This window comes from Pseudophryne corroboree, chromosome 4 (genome assembly GCF_028390025.1).
Source record: "Pseudophryne corroboree isolate aPseCor3 chromosome 4, aPseCor3.hap2, whole genome shotgun sequence".
Lineage (NCBI taxonomy): Eukaryota > Metazoa > Chordata > Amphibia > Anura > Myobatrachidae > Pseudophryne > Pseudophryne corroboree.
The window spans coordinates 780955836-780983465 of NC_086447.1; the positions used below are offsets into that span (position 1 = coordinate 780955836).

At 44.2% G+C, this 27630-nt stretch overlaps 1 long non-coding RNA gene across 1 annotated transcript in view; it reads right to left on the bottom strand.

The window, feature by feature from the left end:
• The window catches only part of LOC134911766 (uncharacterized), a 119738-nt gene extending 103313 nt beyond the window's left edge, over nucleotides 1-16425 (bottom strand). The window contains exon 1 of the long non-coding RNA XR_010176828.1: nucleotides 16341-16425. This is a non-coding gene — a long non-coding RNA (uncharacterized LOC134911766). The remainder of the gene's footprint in view (nucleotides 1-16340) is intronic.
• Between the last annotated feature and the right edge of the window lie 11205 nt (nucleotides 16426-27630).

The window sequence follows — 27630 nt, forward strand, 5'->3', positions numbered from 1 at the left end:
GTCGGCACTCGGCAGTCCGTCCATAATTGTATACCACCTACCCGTGGTTTTTTTTTTCTTTCTTCTTTATACATACATACTACATCTCTTTATCAACCAGTCTATATTAGCAGCAGACACAGTACAGTAGTCCACGGCTGTAGCTACCTCTGTGTCGGCACTCGGCAGTCCATCCATAATTGTATACCACCTACCCGTGGTTTTTCTTTCTTTCTTCTTTATACATACATACTACATCTCTTTATCAACCAGTCTATATTAGCAGCAGACACAGTACAGTAGTCCACGGCTGTAGCTACCTCTGTGTCGGCACTCGGCAGTCCATCCATAATTGTATACCACCTACCCGTGGTTTTTTTTTCTTTCTTCTTTATACATACATACTACATCTCTTTATCAACCAGTCTATATTAGCAGCAGACACAGTACAGTAGTCCACGGCTGTAGCTACCTCTGTGTCGGCACTCGGCAGTCCGTCCATAATTGTATACCACCTACCCGTGGTTTTTTTTTCTTTCTTCTTTATACATACATACTACATCTCTTTATTAACCAGTCTATATTAGCAGCAGACACAGTACAGTAGTCCACGGCTGTAGCTACCTCTGTGTCGGCACTCGGCAGTCCATCCATAATTGTATACTAGTATCCATCCATCCATCTCCATTGTTTACCTGAGGTGCCTTTTAGTTGTGCCTATTAAAATATGGAGAACAAAAATGTTGAGGTTCCAAAATTAGGGAAAGATCAAGATCCACTTCCACCTCGTGCTGAAGCTGCTGCCACTAGTCATGGCCGAGACGATGAAATGCCAGCAACGTCGTCTGCCAAGGCCGATGCCCAATGTCATAGTACAGAGCATGTCAAATCCAAAACACCAAATATCAGTAAAAAAAGGACTCCAAAACCTAAAATAAAATTGTCGGAGGAGAAGCGTAAACTTGCCAATATGCCATTTACCACACGGAGTGGCAAGGAACGGCTGAGGCCCTGGCCTATGTTCATGGCTAGTGGTTCAGCTTCACATGAGGATGGAAGCACTCAGCCTCTCGCTAGAAAAATGAAAAGACTCAAGCTGGCAAAAGCAGTAGCACCGCAAAGAACTGTGCGTTCTTCGAAATCCCAAATCCACAAGGAGAGTCCGACTCCAATTGTGTCGGTTGCGATGCTTGACCTTCCCAACACTGGACGTGAAGAGCATGCGCCTTCCACCATTTGCACGCCCCCTGCAAGTGATGGAAGGAGCACCCGCAGTCCAGTTCCTGATAGTCAGATTGAAGATGTCAGTGTTGAAGTACACCAGGATGAGGAGGATATGGGTGTTGCTGGCGCTGGGGAGGAAATTGACCAGGAGGATTCTGATGGTGAGGTGGTTTGTTTAAGTCAGGCACCCGGGGAGACACCTGTTGTCCGTGGGAGGAATATGGCCGTTGACATGCCTGGTGAAAATACCAAAAAAATCAGCTCTTCGGTGTGGAAGTATTTCACCAGAAATGCGGACAACAGGTGTCAAGCCGTGTGTTCCCTTTGTCAAGCTGTAATAAGTAGGGGTAAGGACGTTAACCACCTCGGAACATCCTCCCTTATACGTCACCTGCAGCGCATTCATAATAAGTCAGTGACAAGTTCAAAAACTTGGGCCGACAGCGGAAGCAGTCCACTGACCAGTAAATCCCTTCCTCTTGTAACCAAGCTCACGCAAACCACCCCACCAACTCCCTCAGTGTCAATTTCCTCCTTCCCAGGAATGCCAATAGTCCTGCAGGCCATGTCACTGGCAATTCTGATGATTCCTCTCCTGCCTGGGATTCCTCCGATGCATCCTTGCGTGTAACGCCTACTGCTGCTGGCGCTGCTGTTGTTGCTGCTGGGAGTCGATGGTCATCCCAGAGGGGAAGTCGTAAGACCACTTGTACTACTTCCACCAAGCAATTGACTGTCCAACAGTCCTTTGCGAGGAAGATGAAATATCACAGCAGTCATCCTACTGCAAAGCGGATAACTGAGGCCTTGACATCCTGGGTGGTGAGAAACGTGGTTCCGGTATCCATCATTACTGCAGAGCCAACTAGAGACTTGTTGGAGGTACTGTGTCCCCGGTACCAAATACCATCTAGGTTCCATTTCTCTAGGCAGGCGATACCGAAAATGTACACAGACCTCAGAAAAAGAGTCACCAGTGTCCTAAAAAATGCAGCTGTACCCAATGTCCACTTAACCACGGACATGTGGACAAGTGGAGCAGGGCAGGGTCAGGACTATATGACTGTGACAGCCCACTGGGTAGATGTATGGACTCCCGCCGCAAGAACAGCAGCGGCGGCACCAGTAGCAGCATCTCGCAAACGCCAACTCTTTCCTAGGCAGGCTACGCTTTGTATCACCGCTTTCCAGAATACGCACACAGCTGAAAACCTCTTACGGCAACTGAGGCAGATCATCGCGGAATGGCTTACCCCAATTGGACTCTCCTGTGGATTTGTGGCATCGGACAACGCCAGCAATATTGTGTGTGCATTAAATCTGGGCAAATTCCAGCACGTCCCATGTTTTGCACATACCTTGAATTTGGTGGTGCAGAATTTTTTAAAAAACGACAGGGGCGTGCAAGAGATGCTGTCGGTGGCCAGAAGAATTGCGGGACACTTTCGGCGTACAGGCACCACGTACAGAAAACTGGAGCACCACCAAAAACTACTGAACCTGCCCTGCCATCATCTGAAGCAAGAAGTGGTAACCAGGTGGAATTCAACCCTCTATATGCTTCAGAGGTTGGAGGAGCAGCAAAAGGCCATTCAAGCCTATACAATTGAGCACGATATAGGAGGTGGAATGCACCTGTCTCAAGCGCAGTGGAGAATGATTTCAACGTTGTGCAAGGTTCTGATGCCCTTTGAACTTGCCACACGTGAAGTCAGTTCAGACACTGCCAGCCTGAGTCAGGTCATTCCCCTCATCAGGCTTTTGCAGAAGAAGCTGGAGACATTGAAGGAGGAGCTAACACGGAGCGATTCCGCTAGGCATGTGGGACTTGTGGATGGAGCCCTTAATTCGCTTAACAAGGATTCACGGGTGGTCAATCTGTTGAAATCAGAGCACTACATTTTGGCCACCGTGCTCGATCCTAGATTTAAAGCCTACCTTGGATCTCTCTTTCCGGCAGACACAAGTCTGCTGGGGTTGAAAGACCTGTTGGTGAGAAAATTGTCAAGTCAAGCGGAACGCGACCTGTCAACAACATCTCCTCCTTCACATTCTCCCGCAACTGAGGGTGCGAGGAAAAGGCTCAGAATTCCGAGCCCACCCGCTGGCGGTGATGCAGGGCAGTCTGGAGCGACTGCTGATGCTGACATCTGGTCCGGACTGAAGGACCTGACAACGATTACGGACATGTCGTCTACTGTCACTGCATATGATTCTCTCACCATTGAAAGAATGGTGGAGGATTATATGAGTGACCGCATCCAAGTAGGCACGTCACACAGTCCGTACTTATACTGGCAGGAAAAAGAGGAAATTTGGAGGCCCTTGCACAAACTGGCTTTATTCTACCTAAGTTGCCCTCCCACAAGTGTGTACCCCGAAAGAGTGTTTAGTGCCGCCGCTCACCTTGTCAGCAATCGGCGTACGAGGTTACATCCAGAAAATGTGGAGAAGATGATGTTCATTAAAATGAATTATAATCAATTCCTCCGTGGAGACATTCACCAGCAGCAATTGCCTCCACAAAGTACACAGGGTGCTGAGATGGTGGATTCCAGTGGGGACGAATTGATAATCTGTGAGGAGGGGGATGTACACGGTGATATATCGGAGGATGATGATGAGGTGGACATCTTGCCTCTGTAGAGCCAGTTTGTGCAAGGAGAGATTAATTGCTTCTTTTTTTGGGGGGGTCCAAACCAACCCGTCATATCAGTCACAGTCGTGTGGCAGACCCTGTCACTGAAATGATGGGTTGGTTAAAGTGTGCATGTCCTGTTTATACAACATAAGGGTGGGTGGGAGGGCCCAAGGACAATTCCATCTTGCACCTCTTTTTTCTTTTCTTTTTCTTTGCGTCATGTGCTGTTTGGGGAGGGTTTTTTGGAAGGGCCATCCTGCGTGACACTGCAGTGACACTCCTAGATGGGCCCGGTGTTTGTGTCGGCCACTAGGGTCGCTTATCTTACTCACACAGTCAGCTACCTCATTGCGCCTCTTTTTTTCTTTGCGTCATGTGCTGTTTGGGGAGGGTTTTTTGGAAGGGACATCCTGCGTGACACTGCAGTGCCACTCCTAGATGGGCCCGGTGTTTGTGTCGGCCACTAGGGTCGCTTATCTTACTCACACAGTCAGCTACCTCATTGCGCCTCTTTTTTTCTTTGCGTCATGTGCTGTTTGGGGAGGGTTTTTTGGAAGGGACATCCTGCGTGACACTGCAGTGCCACTCCTAGATGGGCCCGGTGTTTGTGTCGGCCACTAGGGTCGCTTATCTTACTCACACAGTCAGCTACCTCATTGCGCCTCTTTTTTTCTTTGCGTCATGTGCTGTTTGGGGAGGGTTTTTTGGAAGGGACATCCTGCGTGACACTGCAGTGCCACTCCTAGATGGGCCCGGTGTTTGTGTCGGCCACTAGGGTCGCTTATCTTACTCACACAGTCAGCTACCTCATTGCGCCTCTTTTTTTCATTGCGTCATTTGCTGTTTGGGGAGGGTTTTTTGGAAGGGACATCCTGCGTGACACTGCAGTGCCACTCCTAGATGGGCCCGGTGTTTGTGTTGGCCACTAGGGTCGCTTATCTTACTCACACAGCTACCTCATTGCGCCTCTTTTTTTCTTTGCGTCATGTGCTGTTTGGGGAGGGTTTTTTGGAAGGGCCATCCTGCGTGACACTGCAGTGCCACTCCTAGATGGGCACGGTGTTTGTGTCGGCCACTAGGGTCGCTTATCTTACTCACACAGCTACCTCATTGCGCCTCTTTTTTTCTTTGCGTCATGTGCTGTTTGGGGAGGGTTTTTTGGAAGGGCCATCCTGCGTGACACTGCAGTGCCACTCCTAGATGGGCACGGTGTTTGTGTCGGCCACTAGGGTCGCTTAGCTTAGTCATCCAGCGACCTAGGTGCAAATTTTAGGACTAAAAATAATATTGTGAGGTGTGAGGTATTCAGAATAGACTGAAAATGAGTGGAAATTATGGTTTTTGAGGTTAATAATACTTTGGGATCAAAATGACCCCCAAATTCTATGATTTAAGCTGTTTTTTAGGGTTTTTTGAAAAAAAACACCCGAATCCAAAACACACCCGAATCCGACAAAAAAAATTCGGTGAGGTTTTGCTAAAACGCGGTCGAACCCAAAACACGGCCGCGGAACCGAACCCAAAACCAAAACACAAAACCCGAAAAATTTCAGGCGCTCATCTCTAATTTTAACCATGATTTTGGCTCCCTGAATCCCCCATTTCACACCTGTTAAAACATTGCAGCTGTATAGGCTTTTTCAGTGGGGTATTGATAGTTTCCAATGACTCAATAGGTTAAGCTGGGAAGCATATCCTTTGGCGTCAGCAATGTCTGGTACTGAAAGTCCATTGTCTTATAATATGTTTTTTTATTTTATTTCAATTCTTATCCCTAGATCCTGATTGTAAGAAGGAGACAGAACAAGCTTGTTGTTAGCATAGAAATGTAAATAATCAGCACGATAAGGTTGCTTAGTTTACTCACCTTGTACCGTATTTTATTAAAGAGAAAATAAAATGTTCTGTAAGAATCTGTTTAAAACTTCATGGAAAAAACATTTAAACACCCATGTGACTGTGGTAATTGGTTAATATATAAGTACTAATTCATATTTTTAACTGAGAGCACCATGATGGAGGATCTCTGGTCTCCCTTTCTCATTCATGAGTGTGACGATGAAAGCAATAAGTTACATATATTATTTTCTAAAAACTACCATGTTAACATTGTACAAAAAAAGAGATTTGGTTTGTAGGACTAGGATCCATTAACTGTTTCACAGAATTTCACAAAGCGTGTGGAGGAGTGGAAAATATGGTATGCTTGACCATAATCTAACCCTCACCCAAATTTCAGCAAAACCCTAACTCTAATTTCAGCGTAACCCTAATATTATCCTAATCCTAATTGCAGCCTAACCTTAATCCTAACACCAGTCTAACCCTAAGCCTAATAATGGTTTTACCTTGTAAGTGATTGCCCCTTAAAAAAAAAAGTCCAAGTTTGTCTGGCATCCCGCACGGTCGCTGAACTCGGGCATCATTACAGTCAGCCCTTTAGCTTGATTTTGTCACGATCCGGGTATCTGGACGCCATTTCTTACCCATCAGATGCCTCCTAAGGCTGGCTCAGCGCTCCAGGACCGGATTCCATCTGTTATCCTGATGTGTACATTCCTGTATCCTCTCCTGTCACTCTGGGACGCTGTCACAGTAAACGCCATATTACACCTGGCATGGCGTCTCCCGCGGCCTCCGCCGCCGTCCCTGAACTTCTGCATGCAGAGTGTCTGAGTGGCGATTACGTCAGCCGCGGCCTCCGCTGTGTCCGCGTGGTTGGATGTGCATCTGTCAGCCTGGCGCCTCCTGTCTCCGGTGGCCGGCGCCGCCATTACTGTTTTCATTACCACATGGATTACAAACCAAACTTCCCTCCAAGTGTCTGCATGGGCGCAGCCATCTTGGATTCTGTCAGCTGATCATTTCCACCAATCTGTTCTCAGTATTGATAATCTGCATAATTGCCTAGCCAATCCCTTCCTTGCTGCAGGTATAAATACACTGTGCCTGAGCAAGGAAGGCGTCAGTGCTTTGGTTGTCAAACCTAGTTCCTGTTTGTCTCTCTCCTGTGATTGTCTTCCAGGTTCCAGCTCCTGTCTCAAGACTTCCACCATAGAGACCCGCACCAGCATTCCACCTGCGGTGTAGCCTGACTCTCCAATCCATTGTGGATTCATCTGTTTCCAGCTACAACATTACCTGCTTCCAGCTCAGCTTCCAGCAGAGTACAGCTTCCCTTAAAGGGCCGGTGTCCTTTCTACACTTTACCACTCTCCACCGGTATTATTATTTCTCCGCTCTCAAGTTCTACATTTCAGTTCATATTTCATCGTTCCCAAGTTCATTTATTATTTAACTGGTTCCAGCCAGTATCCACTCCGTGCTAACAACAGTCTGGTTCCAGCCAGTATCCACAGCAGCTGTTTTATCTTCAGCAACCCAGCTTTTCCTGGAACACCAGCTGGCACAATCCTGGGTTATCTCCATTGCTACAGTCGGGCCTGGTAAGGACTTTCCATCTAGAAGATCATAAGAACTATCTCACACTACCAGTGCCCTGTGGCTCCTGCCATCCTGTAGTACCCAGGAACTGTATTTATTCTTTGCTGACTTTTACGTTTTCTTTTACTGCTGCTGTGTTGCGGAGTTGTCATAATAAACATCATTGACTTTTATCCAAGTTGTCGTGGTCACGCCTTCGGGCAGTTATTATTCATGTTACTTACATGTCCAGGGGTCTGATACAACCTCCCAGGTTCCGGTACATCTCAGCCCCTACAACTGAGGCTGCCTCCCGTCAGCTCAGGCCCTCAGTTGTGACAGTAAGCACTGACCTAATGAATCCAGCCGGAGACCAGGATCAAGCGGCCAGGCCGATGCAAGAACTGGCAGCCCGACTAGAACATCAGGAGGCTGCACAGGGCCACATCATCCGCTGTCTCCAGGATCTCTCTACTCGGCTGGATGGGATTCAGACAACTCTCCGTGGATCAGGCGCGTCTGGTGCGTCAACCACAGTGACTCCAGCTATAACCCCACCCACCTTACCCATTTCTGCTCCACGTCTTCATCTTCCAACGCCAGCAAAATTTGACGGATCTCCAAGATTCTGCAGGGGATTTCTCAACCAGTGTGAGATTCAGTTTGAGCTACAACCTGGCAATTTTCCCAGTGACCGTACAAAAATTGCCTACATTATTTCTCTTCTCAGTGGCTCAGCCCTTGATTGGGCATCACCGTTATGGGAGAGGTCCGACACCCTGCTATCTTCCTACACTGCCTTCGTGTCAACATTCAGGCGCATCTTCGACGAGCCAGGCCGGGTAACCTCAGCTTCATCCGAGATTCTCCGTTTACGCCAGGGGTCACGTACTGTAGGACAATATCTGATACAGTTCCAGATCCTGGCATCCGAACTGGCATGGAACGACGAGGCCCTGTATGCTGCATTCTGGCATGGCTTATCTGAGCGTATTAAAGATGAGTTAGCTACCAGAGACTTACCTTCTAAGTTAGATGAGCTAATCTCACTCTGCACGAAAGTTGATTTACGTTTCAGAGAGAGAGCAACTGAGCGTGGAAGATCATCTGCTCCAAAATCTTCTGCTCCTCCTCCTCGTCAACTGTCACCATCTAAAGATGAGCCCATGCAACTTGGCCGTTCCCGTTTAACTCCTGCTGAGCGCCGAAGACGTCTCTCTGAGTCTCTATGCCTTTACTGTGCAGCTCCGTCTCACACCATCAATGCCTGTCCCGAACGTCCGGGAAAACTCCAAACCCTAGCTCGCCCAGGAGAGGGCCGGCTAGGAATAATGATCTCCTCTCCATCTCCTCATGATTGTAATCTCCCAGTGTCGCTCCAAATTGCTCAACGTTATCGGAACGTCATTGCCCTCCTTGATTCCGGAGCAGCTGGGAACTTTATTACCGAAGCCTATGTTAAACGGTGGTCCCTACCCACCGAGAGACTTCCTTCGTCCATCTCCTTAACTGCCGTGGATGGCAGTAAAATTTTTTATACAGTTATTGCTCTAAGGACTCTACCAGTTCGTCTGAGAGTGGGAGTTCTTCATTCCGAACTTATTTCACTTTTAGTGATTCCAAGAGCCACACATCCTGTGGTCCTGGGCCTTCCATGGCTCCGTCTTCACAATCCTACAATTGATTGGACGACTACGCAAATCCTGGCATGGGGTTCCTCCTGTGCTGAGACATGTTTGTTTAAAGTATTGCCTGTCTGTTCTTCCTCCCCCAGGTCGTCTGATGTTCCACCTCCTCCATATCAAGATTTCACGGATGTGTTCAGTAAAGCTTCTGCTGATATCCTTCCTCCTCATAGAGAATGGGACTGTCCGATTGATCTCGTTCCAGGGAAGGTTCCACCTCGAGGCCGAACTTATCCGTTGTCTCTGCCTGAGACGCATTCTATGGAGGAATATATTAAAGAGAACCTAGCAAAGGGGTTCATTCGACCTTCTTCTTCTCCAGCCGGCGCAGGCTTCTTTTTTGTAAAAAAGAAAGATGGTGGTCTGCGGCCGTGCATCGACTACAGAGGTTTGAACGACATTACCATCAAGAACCGTTATCCTTTACCCCTGATTACTGAGCTCTTTGACAGAGTTAGCGGAGCTACCATCTTTACAAAGCTGGACTTGCGAGGTGCATACAATCTCATCCGGATCCGTGAGGGTGACGAGTGGAAGACCGCCTTTAACACCCGTGATGGACATTATGAGTACCTCGTCATGCCCTTCGGATTGAGCAATGCTCCAGCTGTCTTCCAGCATTTTGTCAATGAGATCTTCAGAGACATTCTATACCGTCATGTCGTGGTCTATCTAGACGATATCCTCATTTTTGCCAACGATTTAGAGGAACATCGTTTTTGGGTTAAAGAGGTTCTGTCCCGTCTCCGTGTCAATCATCTCTATTGCAAATTAGAAAAATGCGTCTTTGAAGTCAAGTCCATTCCGTTTCTAGGGTACATTGTGTCCGGTTCCGGACTAGAGATGGATCCTGAGAAACTACAAGCAATCCAAAATTGGCCGGTACCCTTAACCCTCAAAGGGGTCCAGAGGTTCTTAGGGTTCGCCAACTATTACCGAAAGTTTATACGAGACTTTTCCACCATTGTGGCGCCTATTACTGCTTTCACTAAGAAGGGTGCTAACCCGTCCAAGTGGTCTGAAGAAGCCATGCAAGCATTTCATCTTTTAAAACAAAGGTTCATCTCTGCGCCTGTTCTGAAACAGCCTGACATCGACTCTCCTTTCATCTTAGAGGTGGATGCCTCCTCCGTTGGAGTAGGAGCGGTGTTATCTCAGAGGGCTAAAGATGGCCATTTACACCCTTGCAGTTTCTTCTCCCGGAAGTTCTCCCCAGCTGAGCGCAACTATGCCATTGGCGACCAGGAGTTGCTAGCCATCAAGCTCGCTCTAGAAGAGTGGAGGTATCTGTTGGAGGGAGCTTCTCATTCAATCACCATACTTACAGACCACAAGAACCTTTTATACCTGAAGGGCGCACAATGTCTCAACCCTCGTCAGGCCAGATGGGCACTTTTCTTTTCCAGGTTCGACTTTAAACTCCAGTTCTGTCCGGGCTCTCAGAATCGCAAGGCCGATGCCCTTTCCCGCTCATGGGAGCAAGAAAATGAGTCAGAGTCTTCAGACAAGCATCCTATTATAAATCCGTTGGCATTCTCCACGGTAGGGATGGACTCTACGCCCCCATCAGGGAAAAGTTTTGTGAAGCCGATGCTAAGAAAGAAGCTCATGCTTTGGGCCCATGCTTCCCGTTTTGCCGGACATACAGGTATCCAAAAAACCCTGGAGTTTATCTCTAGGTCCTATTGGTGGCCAACTCTGAAAAAGGACGTCTTGGAGTTTATTGCATCTTGCCCAAAGTGTGCCCAACATAAAGTATCCCGCCAGTCGCCTGCGGGGCAACTGGTTCCACTATCCGTTCCCCGTCGACCATGGACCCACTTGTCGATGGATTTCATTACAGACTTACCCATGTGCAACAAGTTCAATACCATCTGGGTGGTAGTTGACCGGTTCACCAAGATGGCACACTTCATTCCTCTCACCGGTCTTCCGTCAGCTTCCAAGTTGGCTCAAGTATTCATACAAGAGATCTTCCGACTCCACGGTCTTCCTGAAGAAATTATCTCAGATCGAGGAGTTCAATTCACAGCCAAATTCTGGCGAAGTTTATGTCAAGTCCTCCAAGTCAAGCTAAAGTTTTCCACGGCTTACCATCCTCAGACCAATGGTCAAACCGAGAGGGTGAATCAGGACTTGGAGGCCTTCCTCCGCATCTATGTGTCCTCCTCTCAAGATGACTGGGTTCAATTACTTCCCTGGGCCGAGTTCTGTCATAACAACCAGTATCATTCTTCATCTGCTTCAACACCATTCTTCACTAACTTTGGATTCCACCCTAAAGTCCCTGAGTTCCAACCGCTTCCAGCAACTTCTGTTCCCGCAGTGGATATCACCTTGCATCAGTTTGCCAATATCTGGAAGAGCGTACGATCAGCTCTGCTCAAGGCATCGTTCAGGTACAAGAAGTTTGCGGATAAGAAGCGTCGAGCAGTTCCTGCTCTCAAGGTGGGTGATCGGGTATGGTTAGCCACGAAGAATTTGAGGTTAAGAGTTCCCAGTATGAAGTTTGCACCTCGCTATATCGGTCCTTTCAAGATTGAACAAGTCATCAATCCTGTTGCTTACAGACTCCAGTTGCCTCCCTTCTTAAAAATACCCAGGACATTCCATGTTTCCCTGTTGAAACCGCTGATCTTGAATCGGTTTCATTCCTCACTTCCTCCAACTCCGAAAGTCCAAACTCAACGAGGCGTTGAGTATGAAGTGGCCAAGATCCTGGACTCACGTCACCGTTACGGTCAACTACAATATCTTATTGACTGGAAGGGTTATGGTCCTGAGGAACGTTCATGGACCAATGCTTCTGATGTCCATGCTCCTGCCTTGGTCCGGAGATTCCATTCCAAGTTTCCTCAAAAGCCAAAGAAGTGTCCTGGGGCCACTCCTAAAGGGGGGGGTGCTGTCACGATCCGGGTATCTGGACGCCATTTCTTACCCATCAGATGCCTCCTAAGGCTGGCTCAGCGCGCCAGGACCGGATTCCATCTGTTATCCTGATGTGTACATTCCTGTATCCTCTCCTGTCACTCTGGGACGCTGTCACAGTAAACGCCATATTACACCTGGCATGGCGTCTCCCGCGGCCTCCGCCGCCGTCCCTGAACTTCTGCATGCAGAGTGTCTGAGTGGCGATTACGTCAGCCGCGGCCTCCGCTGTGTCCGCGTGGTTGGATGTGCATCTGTCAGCCTGGCGCCTCCTGTCTCCGGTGGCCGGCGCCGCCATTACTGTTTTCATTACCACATGGATTACAAACCAAACTTCCCTCCAAGTGTCTGCATGGGCGCAGCCATCTTGGATTCTGTCAGCTGATCATTTCCACCAATCTGTTCTCAGTATTGATAATCTGCATAATTGCCTAGCCAATCCCTTCCTTGCTGCAGGTATAAATACACTGTGCCTGAGCAAGGAAGGCGTCAGTGCTTTGGTTGTCAAACCTAGTTCCTGTTTGTCTCTCTCCTGTGATTGTCTTCCAGGTTCCAGCTCCTGTCTCAAGACTTCCACCATAGAGACCCGCACCAGCATTCCACCTGCGGTGTAGCCTGACTCTCCAATCCATTGTGGATTCATCTGTTTCCAGCTACAACATTACCTGCTTCCAGCTCAGCTTCCACCAGAGTACAGCTTCCCTTAAAGGGCCGGTGTCCTTTCTACACTTTACCACTCTCCACCGGTATTATTATTTCTCCGCTCTCAAGTTCTACATTTCAGTTCATATTTCATCGTTCCCAAGTTCATTTATTATTTAACTGGTTCCAGCCAGTATCCACTCCGTGCTAACAACAGTCTGGTTCCAGCCAGTATCCACAGCAGCTGTTTTATCTTCAGCAACCCAGCTTTTCCTGGAACACCAGCTGGCACAATCCTGGGTTATCTCCATTGCTACAGTCGGGCCTGGTAAGGACTTTCCATCTAGAAGATCATAAGAACTATCTCACACTACCAGTGCCCTGTGGCTCCTGCCATCCTGTAGTACCCAGGAACTGTATTTATTCTTTGCTGACTTTTACGTTTTCTTTTACTGCTGCTGTGTTGCGGAGTTGTCATAATAAACATCATTGACTTTTATCCAAGTTGTCGTGGTCACGCCTTCGGGCAGTTATTATTCATGTTACTTACATGTCCAGGGGTCTGATACAACCTCCCAGGTTCCGGTACATCTCAGCCCCTACAACTGAGGCTGCCTCCCGTCAGCTCAGGCCCTCAGTTGTGACAGATTTATTGTAGAGGGTGAACAGCAGAGTCTTACATATAACCCTTTTCCACCAGCCAGCATACAACACGGGTTATTGCACATGAACGCGCATAACCCGTGTTGCTGGCTGGTGTAAAAGGGCTGAGTTGGAATAATCCGGGTCGATTGACCCGGTATTCCAACTCGGGTAGCTTGCAGGGTTGAACACGGGTTCAACCCGGTAAGCTGTGCAGTGTAAACAGAAGCGGCACGGCTCCCGTTCACTCTGTATGGGAGGGCAGCGTAGGGAGATCATGAAATCTCCCAGCGCCGCCCCCGCTGCGTCACTGGCAACGTCACCAACCCGGCAATATGCCGGGTTGGAAACGGCAGATGGAAAGGGGGCTGACGCAGGTCGCAGCCGGGTAGCACTCGTGTCAGGCTCCCAGCTGCGACCCGCGTAATTAGATGGAAAAGGGGTATTAGTATCAACAACTGTTTTCTCAAGTAATACAGAAACATATAATTTGATGGCAGATAAGAACCATTTGGCCCACCTTGTCCACTCATATACATGCACACAGTTACACACTCTGCTTAATTTTTGTCAGGACCAACTACCCCGACAGTATATTTTTTGGATTGAGAGAGGAAACCGGAGTACCTGGAGCAAACCCATGCTATCATGGTGAGTATATACAAACTCCACACAGTTAGGACCATGGTTTGAATTAAACATATGACCTCAGTGCTGTGAGGCAGTAATGCTAACCATTACACCATCCGTACTGCCCTATAGTAATTATTCCATTTGTGAAACTTCTGTGCATAACTATAATGATTTGGCAATTTAATTGTGAATTATGGAACAAACTGCAAAGGAGAAATGTTTGACTGCATTTTCCCCTTTATATAGGATTTCAATGATTAAGAAAAGTGAACCCAGGCACTGATTTTTTTTGTCAAAAAATGTTGAAGGGGATGAGTGTTTTGTATAAAGTGATTGATATCCAAGTCCCGTTATCTAGATAACATATTGGTTCTTTAAAATGTTTCACTATTTTTCATTTTGGGTTTGCATTTTCAATCTGATTTGCGTCATGTGAATGACAAACTCCAAGAAACTTACATGTGTCAACTTGATTCCCTCATGTCTGTATGTTATGTATACTATTAAACCCCTTTAATTGTTTAACTTTATATTCACTATGGTACTGTCAGAAAACATTACATCAAGTTATCTCTATTATCATAGAATATTATGTTGCTTTCAACAAATATAAAATATCATCAGCACTTTGATGGCATCATTATTGCATTCACTATTATGCAAAACCTATAACACCAGTACAAATCTCTAAATGTTGCTTATTTACCACTCTGACCTCTATTAGCAAAAATCGCTTCCATGCAGTGTTTCTGGTTAAATTTAACTTTATGGTTTAAATATAGTAAACCCAATTCAGTCCAATCTAATTTCTTTTTGAGTTAATATTTTTTATTTGCAATCTAGATAGTGCTAAATCAGAAAAAGAATCATTCTTAATAGGAAAAAATAAGATTTTTTTTAAGCATATGTACTGTTTTCATAAAAGAAGTGTTGGAATGATGTGTGCGCATGTGTTAGTATTACAGAGTTACAATATATAGGCACACACCAGTAGATGACTCAAACTATGAACAGTACAGTTACTTAACCAATGTTGTTGGTTTATTAAAAGATAGCAGGTGTGCTCACTGTTATATACATGTTATGGAGCGGAGCTCCAGCTGAACTGGCTGTCATGCAACTAACTAGCTGGTGAGTGTACTGTATGTAGGCACTGGGTAGTGTCAGAGTCAAAAATATTACATAAACACAACATACAAACTCCAAACAGAGTGGCCTCTGTTCGTGCACGTTACCGCCGTGCATACGCATACACGCAAGTTACGTACACAGGTTCACGCGCCTTGCGTATTAACGCATGGCAAGAGTATATACAGTAGCGTACGCATTCGCACAGAAAAGCCACAAAGACATATACTGTATAATATCTTATTCATATATTGCATAATTTACACATAGTCTCCATATACATAGTCAGCGACTTGCATACACTTTAAAAGGTAAAGCAATGAAGCTAGTCAGCTCTACATGGTGTGAGGGGACGGAGCAGTATTAGGACTTAGTGTTTGTTACTCAGATGTGCAGTATTTTATGATCTACATTCCGGTGACTATTTCCAGTATATCGCATGTTTCTGCATATAGATATACGCAGAATTGTAATATTCACAAACTGCTATTGTATTGTACTTATGGTATTCGGCGGGAACCCAGTGGCGAACATCTGCAAGTGCACCCTGGACCAAGCATTGCCAATTTATTCAAACCAACCTATGACCCCTCATGTACTGTAAATGACTGGACCCTTGACCTATGAAAGAAGAGCTTACATTCCCCATTGTACTGTATTTGGACAAACTGTATAAAAGAGAGGTCTCCTTATCCAGGCTTCAGTCCCTATTCTCTGAGGTCATCTTGCCAAGACTGACTGAGGCCTGGATCCAGGAGCGCTCGCGTCTAAACGTATGTATTATTGGTTGTAGCTTTTCTCTGTATATTGTTGTACCTTTTTATCTGTATATTCTCAATTAAATACTGTTGATGCGTTGGACCACAACATTACATTTAACTACTGATGTTGCATTCCATTCCTGTTTGAGCTAAAGGGTATTCAGCCACACGTATCGCTATATTGTGCGCATAATGTGTCAGCGTGTATACACAACGTATATACACAACTTAGCGGTTATATGTATATGATTAGCGGCTGTAACGGCTCAGACCACAGTGTGCGTATGTATTGCTTTTCCTTGAAAGGTAAACAAACTTAACAGTAGTGATGCAGGAACACTGGAATAGTTGTGAATTACAGCTGATCTTAGGCCTCTCTGGAGCTACAAGTGGAAGACGTGTCTTTCACTGTGATGCTCTAACAGTCTCTCACACAATAAAGAACAAACTAGCCCCTGCACATGCTCAAGAGATCTTGTTGCCAACAATGGTTAACCCTTTTTGGCTTGCTGAAATTTGGTTTACAACATTTAAGGGCAGATGTACAGTACTAAGCAGTGAAAAGAGTGGAGAAGTGAGCCAGTGGAGAGGTTGCCCATGTCAACCAATCAACTGCTTTGTATAATATTATAATATGCAAGTTACAAATGTTACCTCAATGCTGATTGGCTGCCATGGTCACTTCTCCACTGGCTCCTATCTCCACGCTTTTTACTGCCTAGTACATGTCCCCCTTTGTCTTCTGAAAGTTAAAGAATATATGTTGACGCTTTGAACTGAGAACTACTTTGCAACAATTTTGAGCATCAGAGTCCAAGGAGGAACACCATAAAAACAAAATTCACAGAGATCTTTATCACAAATTTCCTGCACACCGCTACTCAGATGAACTTTGAAATGTATTTTTAGGAAGAAAGCACTAAAAAAGAACTCCATTTACTAAATTCATACAATAGAACTGAGCGTGACACTTACTCTTCCATACAGAACGCACACATTAAAGAATGTTAAAAAATGTTCTATCAAATTGCGGAGATGCATGACAACTTACATGGATAATTATGCTTTGCTGACTTGCCAAACTAAATAAATCAGAAGCATGAAATGCACAAGGACTAGTAATTAAATGAATATCTGTTTAATCAAGCCTCAGGCACAAAGAAGCATGGTTGTATGGTAGCCAGCAAAAATAGCTGAAAAGAGATGAACTTTACACAAAGACATAAGCTTTGTAATGACTTCAGTTTAGCTCATTTAAGATCTCAGTTGCATATAATTAGGACTTTCCTTAGATGCTGTTTGGTCACTGGAGTATTACATTACTTAAAGATTACATATTTCATTTTTTAATTGTATAATTCAATCTGCTATATTTTAACTTATTCACTTGTTTCTGCTTTTATTCTCTCTAATTTTCCTGTTTACATTTTTTCAAACAAAGTTAAATTTTGTGAGTTACTGAGAATTAATTTTCAAATTTCACATATGGTTCCAATGTGTCTAAGCACATTTTCATTGTCAACTTTTAAAAGAAAAGCATACTCTTAATATCAAGAGCTAAAGGACTCAAGCAAAATTTTCAAAGGATTCAGAGGCATTCGTACCAGATTACTGGGAGTGGCAACACGGTTCTCACCTCACTTTCTGGCCACCAACCTGTATGTCCATTCCCACTCTAGCAACAACACTGTCTATGCTCCACACAAATGGCGTGATGCAGAGTCAGTCTGAAAGGTAACTTTTAACTTTTTTTTTCTTCAAAAAGTTGCATCTCTGTGACCTATTTGCATTGCAATGCTTCTGCAAAACTAAAGCTGTGACTGCCTCTACTTATTATCGTACCTGGCTGAGATGAGACTGGATTATGACTGGAGGTGTTGCTTCACATACAGTACAGAAAATGCTACAAAGCTCAGCACACAATAGAAATACAGGGCTCGATGGCGTCATCACTTGGAGAGTGATACAATGGAAAGAGAAAAAGTACCAGCCAACCAGCTCCTAACTGTTTTTTTTTCAAACTCATCCTGTAACATGGCACTTAGGAGCTGATTGGCTGATACTGTTTCTCTTTCCAGTTTATCACTCTCCAAGCGCTGATGCATCTAGCCCATAGTATATTGAAGTTATTGGACAGATAGTGCAGCTAATAAATACCCGAGTGGCAGGGAATCAGATGCAAAATAGGGTAGGGGATGATCACACCCTGAAGCAGGGTGACATAGCTGATTCCAGGTGGGAATGTGGCATAGATGGAGCCAGCAGGGCTGACGGGGAGTTGGGATCACAGTCGCATGTGATGAGGCTCCTCCATTCAGGACCCACAGCTGGCCGTGCTCTACAGACCAGAAAGTGGGATTCCACATGACCTGTGCTGTACTCCTCCTCCTCCGTTCTGTGATCAGTTACTATCTGAGAACCTCTGCCTTTACCTCGCTCCCTTTAATTCACACTGTATGTCTGTCTGACTCCATGTGCACCCTCAAACCCTGCCCCCCTCAATCACCAGTGTGTATGCCTCCATGTCCCCTGATGGACTTATGTGTATGGGAGATATGTACTACACATCACACTGTTGATGCGATACACGCAGTCACTTATTGGGTACATGGTGGCATTAATAACGCTGATAGGTACATATTTGAGCTTACAATTACAAAGGACATCTCTCCCGATAAGAGCTGTCCTTTGTGATACAAAGACATACGGGTTTCTGATGCAAGGGTCCTCCTGCGCATGAGCAGAATGATGTGTGCACTGCAGGGGGCACTGGGAGGGATCCGATTGGATCCCTCTCAGGAAGAATGCGAAGAGAAGCCCATACCCTTCTATTAGGTAACGCAATCTACAGATGACATTGCCTACATATGGGAAATGTGCCCAAAACACAGAAATTAGCTGTTTTAAATCATGTCTTCCCAAAAATATCTCAAATTACCCCCCCCTTCCCCCTCACACGCACTGTGTAGGCAGAAGTAACATAGTAAAGTCCAATGAGTGAGTAATTTAGGCCATTCCAGATTTATCATAGCTAACTAGAATTGCAAATGTATCTTCTATGCTTAGATATAAATTACTTCAATAAATGTAATTACAGGGATTTAGCTGTAAACGTCTGCTGGATAAAGATCTAAAGATCATGTCACAGAAACTTTAAATCTGGATTATCTCTGAAGATTCCTTTCACTGCCTGTAAGGAAGTAAATTGGTCTGTAATAATTAAGGAGTAAGTGCTATCATACTAAGCAATTTCATGAAGTGTTCCTCATTGCTTTAGACAGCATTGCTTTAGTCAGGCCTAACTAGATTTAAAGCGGACCTGTCACCAGGATTGTTGCTTTTATTTTTTTCTGTTTACTCAATAGTGACTTGTGCAGTGTAATGAGCAAAACTATGAGGTTCTTTATTGTTTGCTTGCTACATAACCCACAAGGCACTACAGAGTGAAGTACAATGATAATGTTAGAGGACCACATAACAGGTACACTCTAACTACTTGCCTGGCATCAGATGCAACCTTGTCAAGCAGGGCTTTCCCTTATTCACATTATACCACACAGTAGTGCCCCTTATTCATGTTATACCACACAGTAGTATTCCTTATTCACATTACACCACACAGTAGTATTCCTTATTCATGTTATACCACACAGTAGTGCGCCTTATTCATGTTACACCACATAGTAGTAGCTTTTATACACAATATGCTACACAGTAGAGCCCCTTGTACACATTATGCCACACAGTGGTAGCCCTTACACACATTATGTCACACAGTAGTGCCACCTATTCACATTACACCATACAGTAGCTTTCCTTATAACACATTATGCCACACAGTAGTATACCCGCTTATAACACATTGTGCCACATAGTAGTAGTGACTCTTATGACATATCATGCCACACAGTAGTAATGCCCCTTATAACTGATTATAAAACACAATAGTAGTGCTCCTTATAACATTATGCCACACAGCAAAAGAGCCCCTTATACACAGAATGTCACATAGTAGTAATACCCCTTATATACATAATGCCACACAATAGTAGTGCCCTTATACACATAATGTCACACAGTAGTGTATATAATGCCCATTACAATTTATGCTACTTAGTAATTCCCCTTACACATTCAGCCAAACATTAGTACCGACTTTATAGAAGAATGGAAGGAAAGCAGCGGGTAAGGGGAAGTGACTGTGAGGGCTGGCAGACACAGGCAGGGCAGCTCCTCACCTAAGGCCATGTTTGGAGTTTTCAAACCAGGGACATCAGAGCAGTTGGCAACTGCAGTAGAACAGCCACAGAGAGGAGATGCTGGAGGGGGTGGCATGAGGGGAGGATCCCCTCCACCTATACCCAACCCAGCTGTAGTAGCTGCCTGTCAGCCCAGAAGGTATTGTAGGAGCAGCTGCCACTCTCCCCTCACTAACTGCCGACTGTTCTCCCTGGTCCAAATATATTAAGCCTTAACAAGAGATAAAGTGGAGATGGATAAAGAGTGATAAACGAGTGTACCATTCAATTGTGTACTGAATGTGCTTCTTAGTCACATTCAAAAGTACAATGGACGATGACCCTGGACATTGCCACAAGTTAGCGTCCAACCTGTTTCACCAGGTTGGACACTAACCAGGGGGAAAAGGCAGAGGTCCAATAGAAGTGATCCGCACCACACACCTCACCACGCAGTGTTATCGTTAGTCTGCAACTTTATACCACTGCAACATAACTACTAATCCTTAGCATCTAGTACACTGTGAGTGACTCTCGATGCAGCTAAATTAAGAATTAGGCTTAAAAAAACCTGGAATCTCTACCTGTGGTGGAGCGAAATGGATGGATGAATAAGTATACGGTACATCTGTATCTTTTATTAAAAAAAATTTAATTAATTAATTATCATAAGGTAGAAACCCTCTTTATCTATTTGGGAGCAATGAAGATGGCAGCCCCCTCTTGTCTGGTAAAGTCTCTGTATTTTTATCTTATGTCTATGTGTTAATAGTAAAGTTTCAAACATTCTAATTATAAATAGTATATTGTTTTCCCTCTAAGGTCAATGCAAAATGCGCGGAGGCTAAGAAGACTACACAGTACAGTTTATATAAGTATTGCTAGTAATTGCGTAATGTTTTTTTAGCATCATTAGTAAAAATGGAAATTCTAGATCTACAGTACCAGTAATGATTTGTGTGTTATTTATTTTTGTAAACTATCGGCCACTAAACCTCTGGGGAGCTTCAAGATTAACTATGAATTACGTGAAATATGTTCCACTAATAGTTCATCTTTGCTCATTTAACATGGGACAATTTACAAATGTTTACCTGCAATGTTTTTTCTACGATTTAAAACGAGAACTTTTTGCCAAGTCTACAGAAACTCCATAAATATTCTGCATGTTGTTCCCATGAACAAGTCTGAAATTTCTCACAGAAGCAGAGTTTTCACTGTTCAGCTTGAGATATTCCCACTGAGATTACGAAGCCCTTTCTGATAAACCATTTGTATGTGAAATTTGTTTTCCCTGATGCCTGGCACTTTCCAGCTTGGTGAGGGATAAATACCAATGATTCATTTCTTTGGGAATTCTGGGCTTATTTATTTTGCTGTGGCCACACACGTTATTCTCTGCATAATGGGATCAAAGATCAATCTTGAAAAAAAATTTTTTTTGTCATTTTCTAGCAAAGAAAAATGTAATGGGTATTGAAAGTTTGTACCATTTATTTCTTACATGCCCTACAGCTCATGGGAGTTAACTGTTCACTATGGCTTCCACGTCTTTATGTTGGAAAATGGGTAATTTTCATCCCTAGTTTCTATGTTTAATCTGTATAAAATAATTCATAAAACATGTCAGTCAAAGATGTGGTTTCATATTGTTCCTGTAGAATATGTTAGTCTGGTTAATGTTGACCACTTAGCTTGATATCTGTTGTTTCACTAGCCGCTAACACTACGCAGGTTATCTGGGCAGAAAAATTTCTTTTTTTTTTTTGGACCACTTTAACACTGAAACCCCGACTCCTACCTGTGCCTTATTCCGGGATACTGAACACAGGTCACAGGGGCTTCAGAAATAATTACCCCTTTCAGACCGCTGCCGGGACCGGGGTCATCGCTGCTCACACAGGCTGTAACCTCTAAGCTCTCCTGAGCCAGTCAATTGACTTCTCCCAGGTCATCAATGACCCGAGTCTGCCTTTCACATTGCAGCTAACTGGAGTCGGGAATAACCCTGGTTGCAACCCAGGCAATGGACCATGCAGATTTGCCCCTGCGAACCTTGACCATGAAGTTCTACATCAGGGCCGGACCCCTACCAATAAAACAGATCAAGTTATATTAGAGATAACAGTCACTAGTTAGCTGGTCACAGTGGCTGTCCGCCAGAAGGTGACTGACACCTGCTGTACCAGGTGGGTGAGCAGGCAGAGGTGGGTAACATTTGTAGGGGTGGCTCTTTGATGAGTGGCTCACTCATAATCTGACATAAATATGTGGATTTGTAGATGCCGAGATAGTGTCCTTCCAGGAGGCAGCCTTGAAAATATTGCTACTTACATGTGCAACCATATGAAGCAGTTTGTCTAAACTGTTTTCATATCCACATTTTGACTGTGTGTAAAGTCTTAACTATTTTAAATCAGCATTTTAACATAGAAGTATTTTTCAGTAAAGTGCAGCTGTCACTTATACAAAGATATCCATTTTTGGAAGGGAGCCTAAAATTTCTGAAGGAACCAGTGACATAATTGAGCCAATGCATACTCATCAGTATCGATACAGAAAACAAACTGGATGCCTGAATTGTGTGTAGGTGCTAGCCTCACTTGGTTCTAATATGGGTCTAATATACTTTTATCTTGTACATCAAAATTATTTATTGTGTACAGAGTATAATCAGCTAATCAACTTTTTTTTTAAATGAATGGAAATGCTCAAAGCCCCCCAGCCCCATAGAGCATATTTTCCCTTTGAACCTCCTGCTTTGCTACTCTAATGCAATGTCAAAGAGTGATCACATTATACCATATAATCCTATGTGGTTATTAGTCATTGATCAGTTAGATTAGTCATTGATTATCAGTTTCGATACCCGATTATACAATATTTTAAGCTAATATTTGCACTGCATTAACACTTTATGCTGGGGCTCTGTGGTCTGACAGCTATCCATCCACATATACCTCTTCATTATGATACCAAGGACCACTTTTGATTCCTCTATAAAATATATTACTCCTTACTTCTCTATGTAATTATATAAAGTTTGGCCTTATTTAACATTTCTTCTCCTCTTTCAGTCCATAGTCCATATTTTAGATTTCCTTCCCATAAATTCACATCTTATCTGCACCAGAGTTTTTCTACAAGACAGTTCACTTTTTAGTCTTAAGTTAAGAAGCATGTCTTTTGCTTATAACAGACTCAGGAGGAGAGGTATTAACGTAACATTATCGGAACAGACCCGCTTCACCCCTGGATCGCTGTGAAGCGAATTCAGATAATGATGGCATGTATGAAGCCCTGCACTGTCGAAGAGGGAGAGTGTTAACTCAGCTGCCCGGTGAATTCCACTGGGTGTGGTATTGAAAGTCGACAGTAACTAGGTCGACAATGTCTAGGTCGACCACTATTGGTTGACAGTAACTAGGTCGACAGGGTCTTTAGGTCGACATGTTCTAGGTCGACAGGTGAAAAGGTCGACATGAGTTTTTAATGTTATTTTTGGTGTCATTTTCCACATAGAGTGACCGGGAACCCCAATTAGTGCACTGCGTCCCCTCGCATGGCTCACTTTGCTCCGCTCCGCTACCGCTTCGCTCGGCACAGATTATCGTTCCAATCGTAGTCCACGTGGATCGTTAAGTATGAAAAGGTTCAAAAAAGAAAAAAAATTGTGAAAAACTCAAGTCGACCTTTTGACCTGTCGACCTAGAACATGTCGACCTAAAGACCCTGTCGACCTAGACACCCTGTCGACAAATAGTGGTCGACCTAGACATTGTCTACCTAGTTACTGTCGACTTAGAGACCGGATCCCATTCCACTCTCCCCCTCTATTGGTTTGTGACTGGTGCTTGCGGAACCGTTGCACATGCGCTGGTTATCCTTACCCAGCAGTCACAGCAGATTTTGAAATAAAAAAACACCTTTATTGTTTTTTTGTATGAACAGTCCCCGGCTGTTGGAGCTGACAGCCACGGACAGTGTGTGGTGTATGGGCAATGACACCTGCAGCTGTTGAAATCGATAGCTGCAGGTGTTGGAACAGTCAGTGGCCATTCATACGTTTCCCTGCATATCGGCACGCTATCTTACAGATAGCAGCACCGATATAGATGGGGGAGCATAGCTGCACATTCATACATGGGGAGAAGCGGTATCAGCACACATAACGTGCACTGATACCACTTCTCCACTATAATGACAAATAATACATCTACCCCATTGTTCTCTCCTCTGTAGTACTAATTGTACTCCTTTTTCCTTTCAAACTTATTTGCTTGTTGTAAAAACGTGTGACAAACATTCTATGAGAAGCAGGGATGGATTTAGGGGTGAGGGCGCCCATAGGCACAAGGCACAATAGTAACAGCCCATCCTTACCGCCTGCCTAATTTTATTTATTGATTGGCTATATGCCCTCATTTGATGATAGCCAATTTAATAGAATTGCCACTAACTATGAAATTATTTTATTTTTAATCATTTATACATATTTACTAAGTAGGACAGCTTATAGGGGCAATATGTGCATGTCCTACCCATTTGCACTCCATTCAAGATGGCATATGGTACAGTACAGTGGAAATATTTTGCAGTTATTGGTACTTTTTGGCTGACGGTACCAACACAAGCATCCAAGTGCCGCCCCCAAACAAGTGCCACCCCTAGGCACGTGCCTCACGTGCCTAATGGGAAATTCTCCACTGCTGAGAAGGCCATAATGTACAGTGCAAAGACTATGGCAGTGTTTTACTAATAAAAGATTACAATGTAAAGGGAAGATTGAGGCTTTTAGTTAAAATGCTGAATTTAAAATAGCCAAAGGGGACAATGTAAGAAATTTCTGATTTCTTCTCAAATGTCATTGGAATGACTTGTAAGTGCTAGCAAAATACTGAATAAGAAATGATTTTAGTGAGTCACTAGATGCCGCAATTGTAGCTTGTTGGATCAATATTATCTGTATTATTACTTATGGAACTGAAGCCAGACCCAAAACTCCAGTCGTATTAAGCTATTCGGTGACTGGATACATCATGGCGCTTTTATTTACAGAAAAAGAACCCTTTGAATTGTCTTCCCAGTGGTGCTTATTGGTTTATTTTACAGTAAGGGAGCTGTTTAATATCAATCCCTGTTTCTCATTTAATACTTCATACTTTAACAGAGCATGGTGTCAGGATATCAGCACTATAATGAAATGCAGACTCGGCTTTACAGAAAGCCTTACCTTAGAAAGAGTCACTATTCAACATGGATCAGTTATGTTTTTTTTATATATATTAATGATGTATCTGCCAAAGGATGTTTGTACTATTCACTCAGCTGGAGTCACCCCAGGCTCAGATCCCTTCTTTACGTAGAAACTGGGAGTTTTCATTACAGTTGAAAAGTTTGATGTCGAGCACATTTTTTTCCATATTAGACAGAAAAGTTATTCTTCCCCTATGGGATGCACCAATCTGTACTAATCAGGAATGCAAAAGTTTCATTTCATTTATATTCATTGTAGACAATACAATAACAGAATTTTATCATATGACAAATGCACAGTCTGCGTTTTTAGCTGAAAAGAAGACCATTGGGGGGGATTCAATCTGTCGGAAAACTGGCACTAACTCGACAGTTGACTATTCAATCGCGGGCCTTTTCGCCAGGTTTTTGCTACATTTTCACCATGCCTTTTCGTTTTTTTTTTGTCGAATTGGCATGGGCAAAAACGAACCAAAAAATTGTCGAAAACGCCTGCAAATTTGACAAATCACGTGGATTGGCGGCGAATTCGCCAATACACGTGGTTTTTGTCTGGCCAGATTTTTCAACAAGTCAAAAAATCAGGCCAGGCTTTGAATAGGTCGAATGTGATTTCAACCTTCAAACTGGTGAAAAAAAGTGCAATTTTTTCGACAAGTCGAAAAAACACCACAAGTTGAATACTTCCCCATGTAGTTTACCAGATAGCATATTGGGCCACAGTTAATGAACAAATAAAATAATACATATTTATTAAAATATCAGTCAAGAATAAAACAAGGATATTGCTCCATGTCTTTTCAGAGAAAATGAAACAGAACTTACAAGCAGTATTGACATTCAGGGGTTTATGTACGAAGCACTGAGATGTTAAACCCGGCACTTTTCTGATCTTGTTTCTACTCAATATTTAAAAGGGAAATTCTTTCAGTAGCTGTGTCTTGCTCAGGGGTTACTCCAGAGGTGGGGCTGCAGCTCTGGTCAAAATTCAAATAGGAGAGCCACACCAACTGCCTGTGAGTCAGTTTGAAATGGCAGATGGTGACAGTTGGTGTGGTTCCCCTATTTGAAATCTGAACTGACCTGCATTCCCTCCTCTGGAGCTGCCACTGGTCTTGCTAATACAATCATTGCCCTTTTAAATATTGGGCATAAACATGATAAGAAGTGCCAGATTTTACAACCCGACACTTTGTAAATACTAGAGATGAGCGGGTTCGGTTTCTCTGAATCCGAACCCGCACGAACTTCATGTTTTTTTTCACGGGTCCGAGCGACTCGGATCTTCCCGCCTTGCTCGGTTAACCCGAGCGCGCCCGAACGTCATCATGACGCTGTCGGATTCTCGCGAGGCTCGGATTCTATCGCGAGACTCGGATTCTATATAAGGAGCCGCGCGTCGCCGCCATTTTCACACGTGCATTGAGATTGATAGGGAGAGGACGTGGCTGGCGTCCTCTCCGTTTAGAATAGATTAGAGAGACACTTGATTTACTAATTTTGGGGAGCATTAGGAGTACTCAGTACAGTGCAGAGTTTTGCTGATAGTGACCACCAGTTTTATTTATAATCCGTTCTCTGCCTGAAAAAAGCGATACACAGCACACAGTGACTCAGTCACATACCATATCTGTGTGCACTGCTCAGGCTCAGGCCAGTGTGCTGCATCATCTATTATCTATATATAATATTATATATATCTGATTATCTGTCTGACTGCTCAGCTCACACAGCTTATAATTGTGGGGGAGACTGGGGAGCACTACTGCAGTGCCAGTTAAAGGTTATAGCAGGAGCCAGGAGTACATAATATATTATATAGTGAGTGACCACCAGACACAAAGTGCAGTTTATTTAATATATCCGTTCTCTGCCTGAAAAAAGCGATACACACAGTGACTCAGTCAGTCACATACCATATCTGTGTGCACTGCTCAGGCTCAGGCCAGTGTGCTGCATCATCTATATATATATTATATATCTGTCTGACTGCTCAGCTCACACAGCTTATAATTGTGGGGGAGACTGGGGAGCACTACTGCAGTGCCAGTTATAGGTTATAGCAGGAGCCAGGAGTACATAATATTATATTAAAACAGTGCACACTTTTGCTGCAGGAGTGCCACTGCCAGTGTGACTAGTGACCAGTGACCTGACCACCAGTATATATAATATTAGTAGTATACTATCTCTTTATCAACCAGTCTATATTAGCAGCAGACACAGTACAGTGCGGTAGTTCACGGCTGTGGCTACCTCTGTGTCGGCACTCGGCAGCCCGTCCATAATTGTATATACCACCTAACCGTGGTTTTTTTTTCTTTCTTTATACATACATACTAGTTACGAGTATACTATCTCTTTATCAACCAGTCTATATTAGCAGCAGACACAGTACAGTGCGGTAGTTCACGGCTGTGGCTACCTCTGTGTCGGCACTCGGCAGCCCG